A 20,534-nucleotide genomic window follows, 5' to 3' on the forward strand; every position below is an offset into this window, starting at 1 on the left:
CCTCCTGGGCTCAGGTCTGTGGTGGCTGCGGGAGAGCCAGCTCCACGCTGTGTGGCTGGTGACATTTCCGGCTGCTAGGGCCCAGCCAATCAGTGATGGACCCAGCTTGCTTGGGCGATGACACATGAAATATGATAATTTTCTGCCAAAGGGCCCTGGAAGAGGGGAAGGAAGAGAGTGTGTGTGTGTCGCTGGGAGGGGTCCACACAGGAGCGCCTGTGATGAGGTGGGAGGGTGACAGTGCACTTGTTTTCACGGTTTGCCTGGCAGGACTAGGCAAGGGAGGGTATGGGCTGTGATGCTGGAGCGGCTGTAGGAGCGCCCCTGTAGCTCCCAAGGTGAGCCACTGCCGCTGCTCTTAGGCGGGAACCAGCGGAGGAGCAGACAGCGCCATGCTGGAGCTCTGGGGCTGGGGTGAAAAAGAAACTGTCAAAGACATTTGCCTTCTTATCACACGTGAGCAAGGTTAGGACTCTTGTTTCTTCTCAGCGCTACCTCTTTAAAAGCCAGAACAAAACTGCAGTAAACACCATCTGAGTGGCTGAAGTACTCGAAGAATAATTTTTTTCAAAAAAATTTAGGCTGGAGGTTGTCTCTCCCCCTACCCTGTTTTTCTACCTCCATACCTCCATGCTCACCCTTAAAAGAAAAGTGAAAAACAAAACAACAGAACTCAATAACAAAATCTTGAAGAAAGGCCTAAGTCTGAATCGTAAAGACTCTAACTAAGGTTCAGGTGGTAGTTCTGATTCCTGATTCTGGTTGAAAGAAAGTATGTCTTGGAATGCGATGTGGCTCTGGATTATGTTCGACTTTAGAAATAGTGCCAGAGCTATTCTTTGATTTGTGGACATGGACCCTGAGACTGCACAGCAAGGCAGGGCAGGGCAAGGAGTGCCCGTGTTGAGCTCTCAGGTGCAGAGACCCCACTCCCTTCAGCCACTGTTGAGGCTCCCTGGCCCCTGATCTGCAGCCAGAGGCTGGTGAGGTGTGACACGCTTGCTGACAAGAGTGCCCTGTCTCGTCTGACCCGTGAACATGGGTGTTCAGAAGTGAAGGATCATAGTGTTTACATAACGTGCCGATTAGTCACTGAGAAGCTCATCAGTGCAATAAATATTTATGACTTGCATTTGCATTTTTTCTCCACGTATATATATATAATGTGTGGATATATATGTGCATATATATGCACATATATTATACATATGTGCATATATATGCACATATATTATACATATGTGCATATATATGCACATATATTATACATATATGTTGTTTTTTAAAAAGCACCAATAAATGAAATCCTTATCACTGTGTGCAAGCCTACTGTGCCTTTAGGCATGGGACTGGCTTCCTGCGCTGGGAGTGACAGCTATTCCTAAGTGATAATTGGTGTACTGTGTCTTTAAAAGGTTAAAACCCCTTTCAAAAAAGGTCTGGACTCCTAGTGGAAAAGACAAGCGAGGCATGGGTTGGCTCTGGATTCAGAAAACAGCTGCTGATTAGATTCTGTGTCTGCAGGCTGAATTTATTCCGTGTTTTTCAGCAGCACGAATTCAAGAGGGATGCTTCTGTTTGGGTTTCTGATCGTGATTTATATTTATTCAGAGGAATAACAGAGGGTGGATCTGTTCCCGGCGCGAGCATGCTCACAACCAGCCGACTCTCCCATTATCCAACTGCCTAGTTTGGTGCTTCAATGTACATGGCTATTCCGTGTGCATATGTGTGTATACAAACACGCATGCATGCCTGGATGGACATACGTATGCACAGGTTATTTTTTAAGGACAATTCTTTCAATAAGGTCTTTACCCCTTACTTGAAACAGGTGTTCATGAAAAAAATGCACAAAATCCTGCCTGGCCGGAATAATTCATGAAGAAGGGGCTGGATCCGTGGGTCAGAGAACACAGGACCAGTTTGCCATCCCAAGGCCGAAGGTAGGGGACTCTGGGTTTTTATTCGGCGGATGGATTCCTTGCGCTGTATTTTACCTTGTGATTGTGTTTTCGCCTGAGGCCGCACCGAGAAGCAGAATAGCGAGCTGCGATTCCATTTTGTGTATGCCTTTCTTAGGCAAGGTGTCCGGCTGCCGAGACGCAGGGGCCGGCCGGGTGGGCTGCGCGTGGCGGCCAGTGCCCCCGGTGGGCTGAGCGCGCTGCTCGGCCTGGTGCTGGGGAGCGGCGCGAGCCTCAAGTGACCCCCGCGCGTCAATCACAGGCGGCGGCGGCGGCGGCGGCGGCGGGGCTGTAACCCTATGCGCGCCGTGCGCTCCAGCGCTGCTTGCAGCAGGCTCTGCTGGGCTCTGCACCCGCGCACTGGCGGCCGGCTCCATAGGAGCCTCGGCTGGGGGGCTTAGGCATCGTGTTCCGTGGCACCTGCGTTTTCTTGTGCTGCCTTGGCTGCTGCTCCGGATTGTTTAGGCGGACTGCAGTAGCCTGCTTGGTTGAGAGTGAGATTCGTATGATGCTGACTGCTGAGACAGAGGGGATAGCTTTCTTTTTCCCCCTTAATCCTAGCCCCCTGAAAATATTCCTAAAGCAAAATCATCTCCCAACCCCCAACCTGACCCAACCAAACCCAAACCAAACTCCTATTCTATAGGGGATTCTTGCCTCCCTGCTAGCAGAGAGAGTGTCCCCTCCAAGTTATGCCCCACATTTTACTATCTTTTAAATGGAAACACTGATGGTGCCGAATGGTCCCTAATGATATTGTCCAGGCTGCTGAGGACTCCTGAGTGTGGCAGTGGTGCAGAGGAACTTGGAGGCTCGGCATTGGTTTCCTTTAACGTAGCTGGTTTGGTTTCTGTTGCAGGTCAGGAATATTTCTGTGGCTAGGCCCTTCCTTGAACTTCGGGGGCAGTGGTTGCAGGAAGAGGGTCTGCAGATCTGGTCGCTGGGTGAGCAGCACCCTGGCCCTCTTTCTGGTATACGCTGACGTTTCTGGTAGCCCTTGGCATTGTAACCACAGCAGCCAGGTGCCCACTGGCTACCTGGAGTGCTTCGGTTTTGTTAACTCTGGTGTGCATTTTGGGTGTTACGGGGGGAGGGAAGAGGAAAGAGGGAGAATGAGGTGTTTGCTGAACTGATCTGCATGGCAGTGTTCTCCAGCCCATGTTTATGTGATTATGTAATGATCAGACGTGTGCCCAAACAGCTCCCCACCATCTCCTGGCTCTCCCCCAGACTGAAGAAGTTGGGTGCTACAGTTGTTTAAGACGTCTTTATGTAATTATGTGTATGCTGGGGGCAGGGAGAGAGTGGGGGCAAGGAGGAATAATTCTAGCAACTTAAATGTGAAGAACACAGGTCAGTGATCGTGTGTCCCTCTGAGGACAGTGTGGTATTAGCTCTGGGTCAGTGTTGATCTGAAGACCCTCCTGTGTCTCTTTCAGCCAGTAATTGCTTATCTGAAATTTCATTTGGTAATTTCACCCCTCTTTCACCCTGAAGACAGTTGGACCCAGGAGAAGGACCCCTGCAGGGCCTCCAGTTTCCCAATTCCAGGCAGAAAATGAATCCTGAAGCCAAGGTAATAGGCCAGGTCCCAGCTGTTCTTCATGGTCCTGCTGAGCAGCCAGTGTAGGGAGGAGTTCCTGTCCACTAGGGTGTCACTTGTGCTCTGGGGTTGGGCTATACTGTGGGGCTGAAGAATAGACCTCAGATGCCGTCTGAGCTGTTTGACATATGCTCTTTAAAGTTGTGATGGCTTGCAGAGGCTGGAGCCCCTTTACATAGTTGCATTTAAAGATTGTGGGAGTTTTTTGCAAGGAAGGTGGACAGCTGTCCAACTAAGACACCTGCAGGCAGGAGGAGAGGGTGTGTGTGACACTTAGCTCTCTGCTTCCTCTCCACTCCATCTAGTTAAGGCACCCACAGGATACAGAATTGTTAACAGGGGCCCTCCTGTCACACCCCTGAGCGCCTCAGCCTGGGGCTGTTGGGCAGATTTGTTAATTTGATGGCAAAGTCTGGCCCCTTAAGGCTAAGAGTGTTTTTTTGCCCTCAACACCCCAGTGGGTTTGCTTTGAGGGCCAACTACTACTGTGAACTCTGTGGCAGTGGATCAAGATGTGCTCAACTGGCACTATTGTTGAGCTGTCTCCGCCCATTGTGTTTAGTGGCAGCCACCCTCCTTGGAGTGGAGAAGTGTGTGCTGCCTTTGGGTCCTTGCCAAGTGAGCTGTTGAGACATTTAGTGTGTGAAAGGTACAGGCAAGAAGAAGATGCATTTAGTCTGAAGTCCTGGCAGGTTCTAGGACATGATTTGATGAAAGATAACATTAAGAAAGCTGTGTGACAACTGAATAGCATTTAACTTGTCTCTCACTCCCTACTCTGTGAATTCCCTAATGTCTTTAAGGCTCTTTTTTGCCCTCCATCCTGCCCATCAAGGAGTCCCTGACATGCTGTTCTCCATCCTGTTTCCTGTGGAGTCAAAGTGTATTTACAAATCTGCAGATGCACTGGGCGGGCAGGGCTGGAAAACACTGGCTGTATCAACAGGCAGCACTAGCATTCTGGGTCAGACTTGGCCAAAGCCCATGACCAATTTTCTTCCTTATCTGTAAAGTAGGTGTAACCATCATAACCTTACCAAGACCACTGAACTATCTTGAGAAGAAAAATGAGATACGTTTAGTAACATATGCTATATAGTTGATAGGTATTAGGATAATACCACAACAATCTGGAACTCACATTTACATAATTTCACTTATCCAGTTGGGACCTAGATGGCAAATCAAGAGAAAGGTCATAAGTCCATGAGCTACAGTTTATGAATTTTGATCATTGGAGGAAATTTTATACCCTCTTTCAGGCCTCTGCATTTACTTCAAGTTTTAAGAGGCTTGGTTATTAGTTTGTCAAATGCACCTAGCAAATTGGAAGCAACTGATACTGTACTGTGCAAGGATTATTAAAGCTCTTTTATCAAGTATCAGTAAGAAGTAAGAGTAAAAAACAGAAAAACTAAAAAAAATTTAAAAGGCACAAGAATTCAAGGCATGGAATTCTAAAGCTGATATGAGCATTTAATGTAAGCAATTCAGTGAAATTTTATGTATTTTGATGGATCTTTGGTACTCTGTTTTATAACATAGTAACTGATGCTCACAATGACCCACATGTATCCATAGAAGTTAAAATTATATTTTGTTCATCCAATTTAAAAAGACAGAGTTTTGAAGTATCCCCAAAAGATTTTTTTTTTTGCATGATTCTTAGAGAAAAAACTGCAACTATCCATGATAATGGCACCTGTGAGATTTCTGGATAGCCGGTGGCTTACTGGTCAAAATTATATTACAACTATAAAGCCCTGCTGTTGAAATTGAGAACTTTATGATCTTTTGTCAAAATTTATCAGGGAACTACTATGCTACTGTTATTATTAGTGGTTATGTTCTAACATTTAATACTAAAGAAAATACTCATGAACCTCAACCTGTCTTGTTATGATCAGGAAACACACTTAGAGTTGTTCCAACTTGATGACTTTAATTCTGGAGTTGGAAGAGACCTGGTGATGGAAAAGATGGAGCAGGAGAGGTAGACCCTACTGCTATCTGTTTCTTACATCTGTGTAGCAAATGTAGACTTACCACTACCCGGATGTTGTTCAAGCTGTCATGGCCACACCCTTATGGTAAACAATGGTGTTTTTTCAGTTCAGACATCGTGCTGAAAACTGGAAGGTGGCTGAGATACACGAGCAGTGCCAAACTTGGCCTGACCCTCTGACAATGTGTTCAGTTAAAATTTGCTCCAAAACAAAGGCAAGAGGAAAAACAAAAGTAGAGGAAAATAAATGTAGACCCTTTTAAAATAGTATTTTAAAAATTCAATACATATGTGGAAAACGTGAGGACCTAATTAAAAGTCATGGAAGAGTATTTCTCAGTTTCTAGATGTACATACATTCATTGTTTTGGTAACTTACTTGAAAAAATTCTTTAACTAAAAGAAACTGTCAGTAACAGGTTATTGAATATAATCACAAATACTCAGAACTCTCCAAAGGTTCCCTGTATCTAATTGTAATATGATGGAGAAAAGGTATTCCCTGAAGTCCCAGAGGGCTTGGAAGGCAGAGGAGGTGAGGCATGGTGGTGGGAAGTGACTGAACCACACTATCCAGAGGACTGCCCTGTTGGGAGGTTTCACAGTTGGAAATATGTGCTTGGGAGGCAGGACAACAATGGAAGTGGTGAGTACATGACTGATGGGTCTCCCCTCCTCATTACTAAGTGTTTTTGAAATGCCAGGTGCAGCTGGAATTCTTGTGGATAAAGGGGGAAGCTTTATATCTAAATATGAAGTAGGGGTGATCTGAAAATGCCCTTCAGATTTGGGGAGCAAAGCCAGGGAGAAGTATAGGGAAGCTAGTCTCAGAAATCTTGAGATCTCTGAGCATCGGTGGACCCTTGAATTGGGGTTTAGGATCAACTTTTTAAACATGTGTTATGTATGAATAACTGAGATCCAAAGAAAAGCTAATAAACAAATAGTAGAAAGATATGGAAAAAATAAAAGCAGTGTTATAAACACACGATATGCTCCTCCGAATCTCAGTCACCAATTTTAGTCTATTGAGTCATTCATTGGACTTCCAGGCTTAGCATTAGATGTTGAAACTATCTTAAGATCAGAGGAGCTGGATACAGTGGCTCATGCCTGTAATGCCAGCTGCTCAGGAGGCTGACACAGGAGGATCACTTGAGCCCAGGAGTTTGAGATCAGCCTGGGCGACATAGCAAGACCCTGTCTTAAAAAAAATAAAAATAAAATTATGGACATGGTGGCTCACACCTGTAATTCTAACTACTCGGGAGACAGAGGCGGGAGGATCTCTTGAGTCCAGGAGTTTGAGCCTGCCATGGGCTATGATCACATCACTGTACTCCAGCCTGGACAATAGAGCAAATATGTCTCTTAAAAACAAAAAGATCAGATATGCCCTGATAAACATGAATTGATTGGATTTAAATAGAAGAAGAATTTTGAAATCCTCCTCCATCAAAATTCTATACAGTAGACGCTTGACATTTTCAGTGGATACATCTCAAGCGCTTGGCAAATCCCCAAGTTTGCAAATGCAGAAATATTTGCATAGGCTCTTGACTTCCTCCTGAATCAGGTTCCAGTCCAGAGTGAAGAGGTTCCCATGACTATTCACAGGCTACCAATTATTTGCCTTTTCAATTTGCACTCAAGGAAATTAAGTTTCTTTCACCTCCAGAGAGTTTCTGTTTCCCTGGTGGCATCTTGGGATGGGGTTACTGGGTCTTTGAGAAGACTCCCTCTCTAGCTAAGTGACTTGTTCTTTGCTGTGGCTTTGCAACATACAGTTCACATTTGTGCTCCAGAGAAAAGACAAATTGCCATGTGGTGTGGCTATTAGGGGTTGTTCACAAATAACTGAAAAAGTGTTGAATCTACAAGCATCTGCTGGGTTTGCTAAAAAATTGCACATGTGTGCAGCCCCTCAAACTCCCCCCAATTCCCTGGCCCTCAGTATACACTTAATACAGTGTTAGAAACTTCCCCTGACTGTCAGCAAATCTTGATGAGGGGAATTGGGCGTAGCACAGCTGAAGCGTCTGGTAAAGAACTTAAAATGAGAGCATCACCATTGAAATCTTAGCAAGAGAAGCAGAATGTAGTCATTTGCTCCATGCCCTCATTTTGAAGATTTCAAAATTTGAGAAAAAAACCCACTATGATTATGATTGTATCAAATAAAGGAGCCAGAGCATAATGTGCCCTGGAGGTTGGGCCTTGCTGTACCTCGCTGGAAAGATTCTCACAAGAATGTTTTGGAGTGGTCTGGGGAGAAGCTCTTAGAATTTTAAGTGGGTTTAAGAGCACACCAATTACAATTGAGGAGAGCATCTTTGCCCAGCAACTAGAAAAGATATGGCAGGAACTGCAGCAATTTGGTATGAGAGTTTCTTATTAAATTTGTGTTGTGACCATCTTTTGAAATAACTTTAATGAAATAGCCCCTAGATGCAAACGAATGCTTATAAACTGTGTAGAAAGGTCTAAAGAATAACATTATGACTAACACTTATGTACTCACCAGTCAATTTGAGAAAAAGAATGTTACTTGAACCTTTGACATCCCCTGTGTACCTCCCTCCACCCTATCCCATTCCCTCTCTTCTCAGAGATTACCATCTTCTGGACATTTCTGTACCTTTTATTCCCCTATGCTTTTCTTTATTGTCTTATCCTCTTGCATTTGTATCCCTAAACAATATATTGTCTAGTTATGCGTGTTTGTGAACTTCATATAAATGGAATCACACTGTTTTATTCTTTTGTTCTTAATGCTCACGTTTAGTCCATGCACACCACACCAGTAAGGCTCACTGGTTGACAAACAATGGGAATATTTCCTTATCAGTTGGTAAGTTGCTGCTTACCTGGGTCCTTCCCAGGTGCTCCTATGGTACTTCTCCAAGTCCACTCCTTTCTAAAGGGATTACACCTGGCATGGCAGGGGGTCTTGGGTACCAGCTCTGGCACTAGGGCTGGGACTTCATTTGATTGGACTCTGTACCAACTGGTTGTTAAATGTTTTGTCCTGGATTCATTCACATTGTTGGGTGTAGCTGAAATTTTTTCATTTTGCTGAACCATAATATTCCATTGAATGAATATATGGCAGTTTATATGTCTATTCTATTATTAATGAACACTTAGCTTATTTCCAGTATTTTGCTATTATAAATAGTGCTGCTGTAAACATTTTTTTTCAAGTTCCCTGCTAAGTATGTGTGTAAGTTTACTTAGGGAATACACATAGTAATAAAATTACTGGCCACAGACTATGGGCATTTTCAATGCTGCTAGGATAGTTCAGAATTTCTATGGTGTCATATGAGTTTCACTTTAATCAAAAATTAATTTCCAATGTGTTTAACCAATTTCTATATCCAGCTGCAATTTCTCCTACTGCTCTCTAATCTTGCAAACACTTTATATTTTGTAGGATATTGTCAAAAACTTTTGCCCATCTTGTGGATGTGTAACAGTATCTAATCTGCTTTCAATTTATATACATTTGATTACTAAAGAGGGTCAGTATCTTTTCATACGCTGTTGACCTTTTGGATTTTCTTTTTTTGTGAAGTACCTCTTTAAGCCTTTTGCCCATTTATTTGAAAATTGGGTAGTTTACATCTCTCTTATTTATTTGTAGGAGTTCTTTATATATGCAGGAGACTATTTCTCTGTGTTGCCAAAATACCTTCTCTTTATTTGTGTTATTTTTTCTCACCATCTTTTTTAGTATCTTTACAGTGGCAGAAATTCTTAATTTCAATGTAATAAAATTTATCAATCTTTCCTTTATCATTGAACATTTTGTGTCTTTTAAAGGACATCCTTAAGGACAGTTCTTGTATTGTCTTCTAAACGTTTAAGCTTTGCCTTTCATGTTCAACGTTTTCCCTTGAGAATGAGGGTTTTTAGGGATTTGGTATTCCTTATTAGGATAAGGAACTACTCCTGTTCTGTAGTTTGCAAAGAGCTTTTTTTCTTTCAAATTATATACATGGATGTTTATTAAATACTTCCTCTGCATTTATTGAGATTTATATAATTTTTTTCTTTAATTTGTTAATATCTGGTAAACTAATTTTCCAATGTTAACTTAACCTTGCTTTCCTAGAATAAACCTGACTTGGTTGTAATGGGTTCATTTCTTATACATTGCTAGGTTTTTTTGCTAATAAAATTTAGAAGTTTTATATCTATCTTCATGAGTGTGTTGTACTGTAATTTGCACTTCTTATCTTATCCTTGGCAGGGTTTTGTATCATGGTTTTGCTGAATTTGTAAAGTAAGTTATAGAATATTTCCTCTTTATCTGTTCTCAAAAAAAGATTCTGTGAGGCTGGAATTCTTTCTTTCCTGAAGATTTTTAACCTCTGATTCAATTTCTTCAATAGATCATGGGTATTCAGGTTTTAATTTTTTTCTTAAATCAATATTGGTAAATTAGATTTTTCTAGAAATTTATCCATATTATCTGACTTTTCAAAATTTTTACCTTGAAGCTACTTATAAGATGCTGTTATTTTTTAATGTTCTGTGGGATCTGTGGTTATGTCCACTTTTCATTTGTAATACCTTCTATAATTTTGTTAAATGGTCTTTTAAGAATTTTCTCAATGTTATTAGAGACTATCTCTAATCCTTGACTTTGTGATCCTCTCCATCTTTTGTTTTCTAGTTTATGAATGTCTATACTAATTTTTATTATTTTCTTCCATCTAACTTATTTACATTTGAGCTATTTTTCTTTCTTAACTTTTTAAGGTAAGTGTTTGGCTTTTTAATTTTCAGGCTTTTTTCCCCATTATGAGCATTGTAAGCTACACAATATTTACTCTAACTTCATATATTTTGATATGTAATATTTGTATATAATTTGTTTCTGAGTACTTTATAATTTTCACTATGATTTATTCTTTGACTTATGACTTAAAGCTGTGTTTCTTTTTAATCCTCTGAATGTTTGTTTAGTTTTCTTATTATCTTTTTGTTACTAATTTCTAACTTAATTGCCTCATGGTTGTCAAATATTGTTTGAGTGCTACCCAGCCTTTTAAATTTATTGAAGCTTACTGTAAGGCTTGGTATGTGGTCACTTTTCATAATGTTCTGTGGATCCTACCATTGTTAGATGCAGTGTTCTATGTAACTCTATCAGGTCAAGCTTCTTCACTGTGTTGTCCAAGTCTTTTATATCGTTACTGATTTTTGTATGCTTGTTCAATCAGTTACTGAGAGAAGTATTATAATCTCCCACTATGATCGTAGATTTTTCTGTTTCTTCTTATGGTCTGTCAGTTTGTGTTTTATATGTTTTGAGCCTTTGTTATTAGGTACCTATAGGTTTGAATTGTTTTATCTTTCTGGTAAATTGAATCTTTTATAATTAAGCGAAACTTGTTTCCTTAGTAATTCTTTTAGTCTTAAAGTCTATTCTGATTAATATTAATGTAGGTCTACCAACTTCATTTTGGTATTTTCCAATAGAGCCTGAAGTACAGCTTTTAGAATTTTCTTTATTGAGGGTCTGTTGGTGACAACTTCTTGATTTTGTTTGCTTGCAAATACGCTATTTTTCCCCTTGTTTTTGAGAGAGGTTTTTACTGGGTAGAATTAGGGTAGAATTCTAGGTTGCCAGTTATTTTCTCTCCAACACAATGAAGATATTATTCAACTGTCCTCTGTTTCCATTGTTGCCTCTAAAATCTACTGTCTTGTCTACAGACAAGAGTGTCTCCTTTGAGAATAATCTGTGTTTTCCTTCTGGTTCCTTTAAATTGTTTGGTGTTCTATAGTTTCACAAAGCGTATCTAGGTATATATTTATTTTTATTTCTCATACTTGGTATTCATTGGAGTTCCTGGATCCATGTGATAGTATCCTTTATGTTATGGGAAATTCTTATCCTGTCTCCTCTTCCCGTGAGGCCACAAAAGATAAAAGTGAAGGTCACTTTGTTGGCTAATGTCTTCAAGCTAGCTTCAGGGATTGGCTCTTATACTAGGCTTCAGATTTTGCTTAGTTTTTGCTCACTGAATACATCTTACTAACTTGCCAGCTCATCAGTCATTTCAAAAGATGTTTTTCTATAGTATCCAGTTTGCTTAGTGTTTTCAGTAGAGTTGGCTACATATTGAATCCACTATGGTTCAGAAAATGAAAGTCTATAAGGTTTTATTTAATACCACAATAAACCTTAACACTTGAAACCATGAAAGACTATGCCAAGTCTATTAACAGAATGTATATATCCACATGTATTTATTATAGTGACTAGTTTATTTAATGATTCATTCAATGATACTATGTTCTTAGTAATGTAACCCATACATGTTCTTTCCAGGCTAAGATAAAAGACAAGTTGGTGCTAGTGGATTGGGTAGGGGTGCTTTAAACCTGCCAATAAGAGTCTTACTAGAATAGAAGTGAATGATATTGAGTAGATATAGGTAGTTTAGCCTTTAAATGCAAAAGTATATCAGGTACTAGGGAGTTAATTATTCTTTCTTAGTAAATTGAGAAAGCTGATGGATTTTTGGCCGATTTTCAGTTCTACACATTGGCAATTCTGCTTTAACAGGTTATTTCTCCCGAAACAGCTTTTATTCCAAACCTGGAACAGAGTGAGTTAGGATTAGAGATGGTCTCTTTCCTCTTCCACTTACTAGATGCCCAGAACCACTCACTTTTTTCTCTTATGGATGCCTATTTTTTTTGTTTTGTTTTGTTTTGTTTTTGCTTATTTCTGTCTTGGGCCAGAGTTGTACCCTCCTATCTCTCCAATCTCCAGTTTTTATAGAATTATAGGCTTCACCACCTGGAGACCAGCTCTCTTTTGGAGAAATAAAAAGTGAAAGCATCTAGTTCTCCAATACTATCTCTCTCAATTTCCAACAAACAGGACTTGGATGGCAGCTGGCATCCCCAGCTCCCCTTCCATTGCCCATGTGTCTAAGTTGCGCTTGGCTGAACTCAACTTCCATGCCTCTTGGCCAAGGGACTTTATAAACTCTCTTTGTCCAAGAGGTTTCCGACTGATAACTCTGATGTGGTTTACTGCCAGGCCAGCGGGTCCTGCTGCTCACTTCTTGGTGTAACTTCTGTGCAAGGGACAGTTGGGTTGTCATTGTTCTCTTCCCTTCCTGTGAGCCTACTAGTGGTGGGGCACAGCAGATGGACATTCTGGCTGCCATGGGCCTCCCGCAGGCCCAGGGGAGGGAACCGTGCCAGTCTCACGTTCTTTTCCCATTACTGCTGCTTCTTTGCCCTGTTAACCTCTCTGTTCACTTCTCATCCAGCGAGAGGTGAACCTTCATATGGGTGCACCTCATATGGGTGCTGTCTTAGGTAGTCATGTGGGCACTGGTTGGTGAAGGGTTCCCTCTTTTACCATTTTTCCCAGAGTTCAAGGTGGTAAGAGCTCACCTTGCTGCTACCACAGAGTAGTAGGGCATTGGCTTCCTCTGTCCTCTCTACCTCCTTTTCTCTCTTACTGTAGCCCCTCTACCCTACCCCTGTCCCTAACTATCTTGGAGAAAACAATTCAGGGGTTATCAAGGATTACAAGGAAGGAACATGTTTTTCTTGGACAAAGACAAATGACCTCTATCCCTCCCAAAGCCGAGTAGTTTTTGGAAAGGCACTTCCTCTTTTTAAATCTAATATATGCATGCTTTCTACCTGGGAGGCAGAAGCCACAGAGGGGTCCAATGAGAGCCTTGCAGGCTTGCCAGTCTTCTCTGTGGGTCACTGGCTGGTTTTGCAGAACATCTGCCCCTCTGAAGCAGGCTGAGAACCAGTCTGCCTGGGGGTCTGATCATTTCCACTAATTTGTAATGGCAGTGCTGGAAACACTTGCAGCTCAGGGGCCTGTCACCTAGGCTTGGCTTGGAAAAGGAGGTGGTAGACTTTGAGGAGAGACAGAAAGGAGGGAGAGAGAGAGAGAGAGAGAAAAAAAAAAAAAGGAAAGGGGGAAAGAAAGAACAAGGAACAAAAACAAGTAAAGGAAGCAGAACATATGTAACTCTCACCGTTAGCTTCAGAGCATAGCACAGTTCACTTTTGACTGCATGACATCAAGTCTCTTGTTAAAATATTTTCTAAATTGAGTATAATTTACATGTAATAAAATTCACCTTTTGAAGTGTACAATTTAATGAGTTTGACAAGTATCTGCACCAGTGTAGCCATCACCACCATCAAAATATAGAACATTCCCATCATCCCTTAAAGTTTCTTCATGCCTGTCACACTTAGTTCGTCCCTCCTACCCCCATCCCCTTGCAAAACTCTGTTTTCTAAAACTAGAGTTTTGCCTTTCCTAGAATTTCATATGGCTAAAATCATAAAATATGCACCCTTTTTGCTTCTGGCTTCTTTCTCTTAGCATGGTGCTTTTGAGATTCATCCATGTTGTGTAGATCAGCAATTCATTATTTGTGTGGCTGAATTGTATTCCATTGTCTGGATATGCCACAGGATTTTTTTTTTTCAGACAGAGTCTTGCTGTGTTGCCCAGGCTGGAGTGCAGTGGTGCGATCTCAGCTCACTGCAACCTCCACCTCCCAGGTTCAAGTGATTCTCCTGTCTCAGCCTCCTGAGTTACAGGGACTACAGGTGCATGCCACCACGCTTGGCTGATTTTTCCTATTTTTAGTAGAGACCGGGTTTCACCATGTTGGTCAGGCTGGTCTCAAACTCCTGACCTCATGATCCACCTGCCTTGGCCTCCTAAAGTGCTGGGATTACAGGCATGAGCCACCGCGCCTGGCCACCACAGATTTTTTATCCGTCCACCTGTTGATAGAAATTTGGATTGTTTCCAGATTTGGGCTATTGTAAATGAAGCTGCCACGAACACTCACATGCAGGTCTTTGTGCCTCCTCAGCTCTCCTAGGTGAACTCCTTTAGGTGCACATTCTGTCTATCCTTGTGCCTGCTAGCCTGTCACCAGGTGGGTACTTCTGTTTTTCTTCCTATGAGTGAGCATCAGATAAGAATGGGATTTTGGATGCCACCACCTGTGCTAGTCCCTAGCAGTCACTTAGACTGTACTATATTCTAATTGTCTGTTAACCTGTTTGACACCCTCACTAAGCTAGAGACAATTTGGCATAGAAATTAAGAGCACAGGGTTCAAATCCCAACTCTGTCATATACTAACTGTGTGACCTTGGACAAGTTACTTAACCTCTATGTGCCTCAGTCTCCTCAGCTGCAAAGTGAGGATAACAGTACCTATGTCATGGGATTGTGAAATCAGATAGATAGATAGACAGACATGCTTGGCCTATAGGGAATACTATGTTGTTGAATGACTGGACAAGAAGTAGTATCAGGGTCTGGAATGCACACGTCAGATCCCCTTTTAACAGCTCATAATGGCACTGGAACTGTCTCCATCAACTGCTCTGTTGCCTGGCACCCTGGCACCCCAGTTCCCACTGGATGATAAACACTGCCTTAACACTGCATGGAGAGTGCTTGTTTCCTTTGTCACCTGCTAGCTCTTCTTCCAGCTCAGATGCTGGCTGCCCCCTCCTGCTGCTTGAGCTAAAGTTCTGTTTCTGTTTCCCTGAATGTCTGTTACTCTGAAAAACATAACTATAAACTATAAGGGATCCCACCTGTTTGCTTTGTTCCTTCTCTCAGTTGTGGGTCCAGACATATCAACTATGTAGGAAGCAAGGCCTAGAGAGGCCCCACCTACACTCTTAAATCCTTATACCCTAGTTCACAAAAATCTTCATGTTCCACAGGGCTAAAAGCCCTATGTTGACTAGAGAGACGGCAAAGGAACCACAGGTTCAGAAATATTTTTCCTGCAACTCTATCAAGAATGTAACTGTCAGGGCAGCCTTCATCACAGCCAGGGTTGTAGATGCTCATCCCGCTTCTGCAAGCCAAGGGCCAAGGACCCTTGTGGATGGCAGCTCTCTTATTAGGATGGGGGATTGGAGGTCCTTGAGGGCAGAGATGGAAACAAAGATTTAACCTCACAGCCCTTAATCCAGAGAAGCACTTCCTGGGTCTGGCCATTTTCTCTCTTGAAGAATAACATGACTGTGGACCAGGGTGATCAAAAGAACTAGAGAAATCAAAATGCACGATTGATCTTTGATACTCACCAAAGTGGGGCATAAACTACAATGAATGAAGTTTCAAGTACAATCCTCTGTGGGCCTGTGGGAGGTGTTTCTAGAGTCTGGGAACTCCAAATGGTACCATATCACGGCCTCCTTTTACGGCGCACTCTGTGTAAAGCATGGTGGTAAGCACCTTCCATGGATAGTCTCCCTTAATTCCACTTCTGGGAGTAGAAGTTGATCATTTTACCTTACAGCAGTAGGTCTCATCAGGGGGTTCTGATTTTGTTGGTCTGGGCAAGCCCTGGGTATTTGGACTTTTAAACACTCCCCCAGTGATTTTAATGTGCAGCCAAGGTCAGGACCTCTTTTACAGTCAAGGGAATTGAGGCTTCAGAGGTCAAAGTCACTGGCCCGGGGGTCACCAAGCTGTGTGGGGAGGCACAGTTAGAGCACAGGCCTGTGTGACTGCATTGTTTGATCCTGGGGCCCTCCTGCTGCTGCCAATCAGAAAATGGTCAGGACCAGGCACGGTGGCTCAGGCCTGTAATCCCAAGACTTTGGGAGGCCGAGGTAGGCAGATCACTTGAGGCCATGAGTTCGAGATTAGCCTGGGCAATGTAGCGATACCCCATCTCTACTAAAAATGTAAAAATTAGCTGGGCATGGTGGCCCATGCCTGTAATCCTAGCTACTCAGGAGGCTGAGGCATGAGAGTCACTTGAACCCAGGAGGTGGCTGCAGTGAGCCAAGATTGTATCACTGCACTCTAGCCTGGGTGACAGAAAGAGACTGTCTCAAAAAAAAAAAAAAAAAAGAAAAAAAAAGGAAAATGGTCAGCACTGGCTCCAGCATGCTGGGCAGGAAATGGTCAGTAGGGATGCAAAGATGCTGATGGCTTTCCCAGTGCATCCTTGCTGACCCAATGCTCTTTAAGAGGCAAGCATGTGTGTACTCTGAGTCTAAACGGCTCCCTGGACAGAAAGCCATCAGCCTTAGCTCCTGGCCAGCTCAACAGAGGAGCACACCACCCAGCTGCCCATCAACTCTTGGTTCAGTCTTAGCTTGGTTGCATCTGGCTTCAAGAAACAAGGACAGATGCTTTTTGATTTCTTTTCTAATGTCACCTCATAACCAGGCATAAATGTCGTGGTCCCTCCTGAGGAGAGAAAGGTAGGACAAGTCGGGCAAGTGTGGTCTTTTCTAGCCTCACCTCCAGTAATAATTGCAGAATAACAAGGCCTGAGTGCTCACTGCATTCATCAGCACCACACTAAGGACCTTGCACACATCACCTCCTGTTACCTTCACAGGAATCTTGTGAAGTAAAGACTCTTAGTATCTCAATTTTTCAGATGGGGAAACTGAGGCACAGAGAGTCTGGCAGCAGAAATGGGAGTGATCCTAGGCAGTTGCTGAGCCTGGCTCAACTCTTAATCATCATCCTATGTGACCTCCATAGGTCTGTTTTTGCCTTGTTCTTGAATTGTTTCAGGAGCCCCATCTAGTTCCCAGCCTGAAAATCAGCTTTGAGCAAGGGAGATGCTGCTTCATTTCTAGCACAGAGTTGGATCCATAGCAGGTGTTCAGTAAATGGTAGTTGGTAGATGTATTTTATTTTATTTCAATTGATTTTATTTCTCCAGATTCTACAATATCACAGTACTGTGATAATAATAAACATGTCCCAGGAATGTAACCCAAGTTGTCCAGTTTTTTATGTTTTGACTTCTAAGTATTTCTAAATACTCTCCATACTCTCTTAATTGTTGTGTCACATTCACTTTTAGTAGCTGTGCTACGTTCACACCGTATAGTTGTCCAAAAAGAGCACTTCTCTGCACTGTAAGAGCCTCGGTGTCTTTCTTTGAAGGATTCTTTACCGGAATAGAAACTGAAATGATTCTAAATGGTAGCTATCCCTGCACCGTCCAGGCCTTCAGAATCAAGTGGTTTGTTTGGTGTGCCCTTCCAGGGTAATCCATAAAAAACTCTATCCCAATTTAGTAGCAGATATTGCTGGCGCTCTGCTCAGATGGCGTTGGATCACTTTGGCCACTTCTGTGTGCCCATCCTGCAGCTTCTGTAGCCTCTGTTTCTAAAGCTTTGCCCCATCGCCTTCTTCAAAGGATTACCCTCTTGCCAAGAGAGTTGGAGTGGCTGGGAGTTTCTGTCCTGGCCATGACAGTCTGTAGCCAATATTAATTAGAGTGGGAATATGAAAGGTCAGCCACCTTGCCCTGGCAGTGGGGGGTGGGGGTGTACAAACTTGGAGGAGGTTCGATTTACATTCCAGGACCCTCCCTGGGGTCAGGCTGAGGCTGGGATGTGGCCTGAGGTCATGCTTGGCTTGGCCTCTCCCCTCTCTGTCCTGCTTCTCCACTCTCCTACCGACCACTCTGGGGACATTTCTTCAATGAATCACTCATCTAGGAATCCTTATCTCAGGATTTCCTTTGGGGGAACATGACCTAAGTGAAAGCAATGTGGGCCGGATGTCTTTCAGACCAGAAAATGCCTCAAATTCTCTTTTAAGCATTCCTTTTAGTGTCCAGGATTCTGCCCTAAGCCTCCACTTAAACTGGGGGTCCCACTTCCCAGGGACACTAACCCACCCCTCCTCCTCACCACTGGCTCATTCCTGTGGGTAGTTTCTGGGCTTTGCAGCTCTCCTCCTCCTCACTTCTTAGCCAGACTTTACTCTGCTTCTGTTTCATTCATTCAATACCCAACAGGTATTGAATCCCTGTTCTGTGTCAAGCATCCTCCTAGGTGCTGGGGTACAGCTGTGAATAGAGCAGACAAGGAGCTCGCCCTAACAGACCTTAAGGGAAGAAGGCAATTCACAAGTAAACAAAGAAGCAAGACAGCACACATTAGGATAATGGCTGTGAAGGAAATAGGCTAAGCGAGTGGGACTAAGCAAGTGGGGTGCGAGTGAGGCAGCCTCCTGGGCTGTGTGCATGGTGTCACCTCCCTCCTCCGCTTCAGCCCTTGCATGCCCAGCCACACCTGCTCCTGAAAAGAGCACCTCTGACCTGCGTCTTAATAAATGCCAGTGACATTGTCCTAACTTTGTCTTTCTTGCCCTCTGAGTGGCATTTTGTGAAGTTTAAAACTCTGCATCTTGTTTTCTTCCCTGGGCTTCTGAGGCACCAGCCTCTCCTGGTTTTCTCTCTGCTTTTCAGGCTTCTCCTGCATAGCCTTCTCTGCTGCCTCCACCACCCCTCTGCTGCCTCCACCACCCCTCTGCTTGGCTATTGAGGATCGCAGCTCCCTAGACTCTGTCTGAGGATTTCTCTTCTTACAATGTAGTCTTCCCCTAGGTGAAGGTGTCACGTCCCCTGGTGTTAGTTTCCATGCATCTCATCTGGACCCCTCTTTGGAAGAACTGATTGTAAATGCAGCCCCCTTCTTAGCATCTCCACTTAGATGACTCAACACACGCATAACTCAGCTCAGCACCTTCCCACATGCATGACCAACCCACACCCCATACCCTTCCTCAGCCTGTGAGTCTCTCCTCTTCAGATGCACCCTGTCTTAGGAAGGGGCACCACTGTCCCCCAAGCTGCTTGGGCCAGAAGCCGGACTTCACCCTCTCCTCTCCACCACCTGTTACACTTAAGCTGTCACCAAGTCCTGTGCATTCCTCCTCCTAAGGATGAGTGCATGAATCCATCCACTTATCCATCCTGACGTCCACTCCCTCTCCAGGCCACCATTGCTTGACTGCTGCAGGAGATTCCTCACCGGTCCCCCACATCCTGCCTTGACCCTTCCAGAATGTTTGCATGGGCCCTAATCATGTCTGTAATTTCTTGCTGAACTAAAGATAATTGAAAATTCTTCCCAAGGTATGCACCACCCCAGGCGATGGGCCCTGCCTACTTCTCCAGCCTCACCTCCAGCCACTCCCCTTTCTCCCTCTCCTTCAGCCTTCCTAACAGATGATTCATTCCCAGTTATGGCCTTTCCACACACATTTCCTTTTTCCTGGGAAGCTTTTTAGGGAGGCCCATATGTGTGAAGGCTGCTTTCTTTTTCCCTGAAGTGCTGTGATCACCATTGGGATGTGGGGTGAAAGATACCACCACTGCCTCTCTATTCCCTCTCTACTGGGAAATTTGGAAGAGATCTAGGTGGGAGCACAGGGAGTGGGGAGAGGGAAGGGATAGAGAGGCCCAGCCCAGGGAGAGGCAATAAGGGGGTACGTTGTCTGAAGAGAACGTAAAAGCAATAATATAATAAATGAAGTCTGTTAGATTTTGACTCTCACCTTGCACCAAAAATTCTAAAACCTGTTGATGCAAAATACTCTACCCCCAAGGGAGGATTGCTCCCTCCTCTTCCCTCCACTGGATGTGAGAATAACTCTTGGGAGTCTACCAAGTAATAGCAGCAATAACTGTCATTTACTGACCACCCAGTACCAGGCACTTTGTTAGCTATGTTAGGATTCTCATCACATTAAATCCTTATAGCAGCCCTGTAGGACAGGGCTTGTGGGACCCACTTTAAAGGTGAGGAAACTGAGATTAAAGAGTAAAGCCGGCACAGGCACATCTTGAATTGCTGGCCAGGAAACCCTGCCCATGGGCAGCTATTCTTAAGCAGGGAGCTGGCTGCATTGGCCTGGGCAGAGAAGGCTTTCTGAGATATATATATGTATTTTATTTTTTTTTCCCTTCAGAATAACTCTCACAAGCACTGGACTTCCAATAAATCTGCTTTAGGGCAGGGCTTTGTAATTCAACATGAACCCTGAGATGCTCCAGATTCTGCTGACAGGGGAGAAGATCATGGCCTGAGAATGTTTTGGTTCAGGGACAATAATGTAGATTTGGAGAAAGATCAGGCTGGACTTGAATTC

At 43.4% G+C, this 20,534-nt stretch overlaps 1 protein-coding gene across 3 annotated transcripts in view; it reads left to right on the top strand.

Annotated features, from left to right (window-relative positions):
* The first annotated feature begins 1,436 nt into the window (after window positions 1-1,436).
* HIVEP3 (HIVEP zinc finger 3) overlaps window positions 1,437-20,534 on the top strand; it is a 408,429-nt gene continuing 389,331 nt past the window's right edge. For 2 of the 3 annotated variants that reach the window (XM_054665933.2, XM_001172796.8), the window contains exon 1: window positions 1,437-1,946. The gene's annotated coding sequence lies outside the window, so the exon portion shown is untranslated. The remainder of the gene's footprint in view (window positions 1,947-20,534) is intronic. The other variant, XM_063781922.1, reaches the window with a different exon arrangement.

Source organism: Pan troglodytes, chromosome 1 (genome assembly GCF_028858775.2).
Source record: "Pan troglodytes isolate AG18354 chromosome 1, NHGRI_mPanTro3-v2.0_pri, whole genome shotgun sequence".
NCBI lineage: Eukaryota > Metazoa > Chordata > Mammalia > Primates > Hominidae > Pan > Pan troglodytes.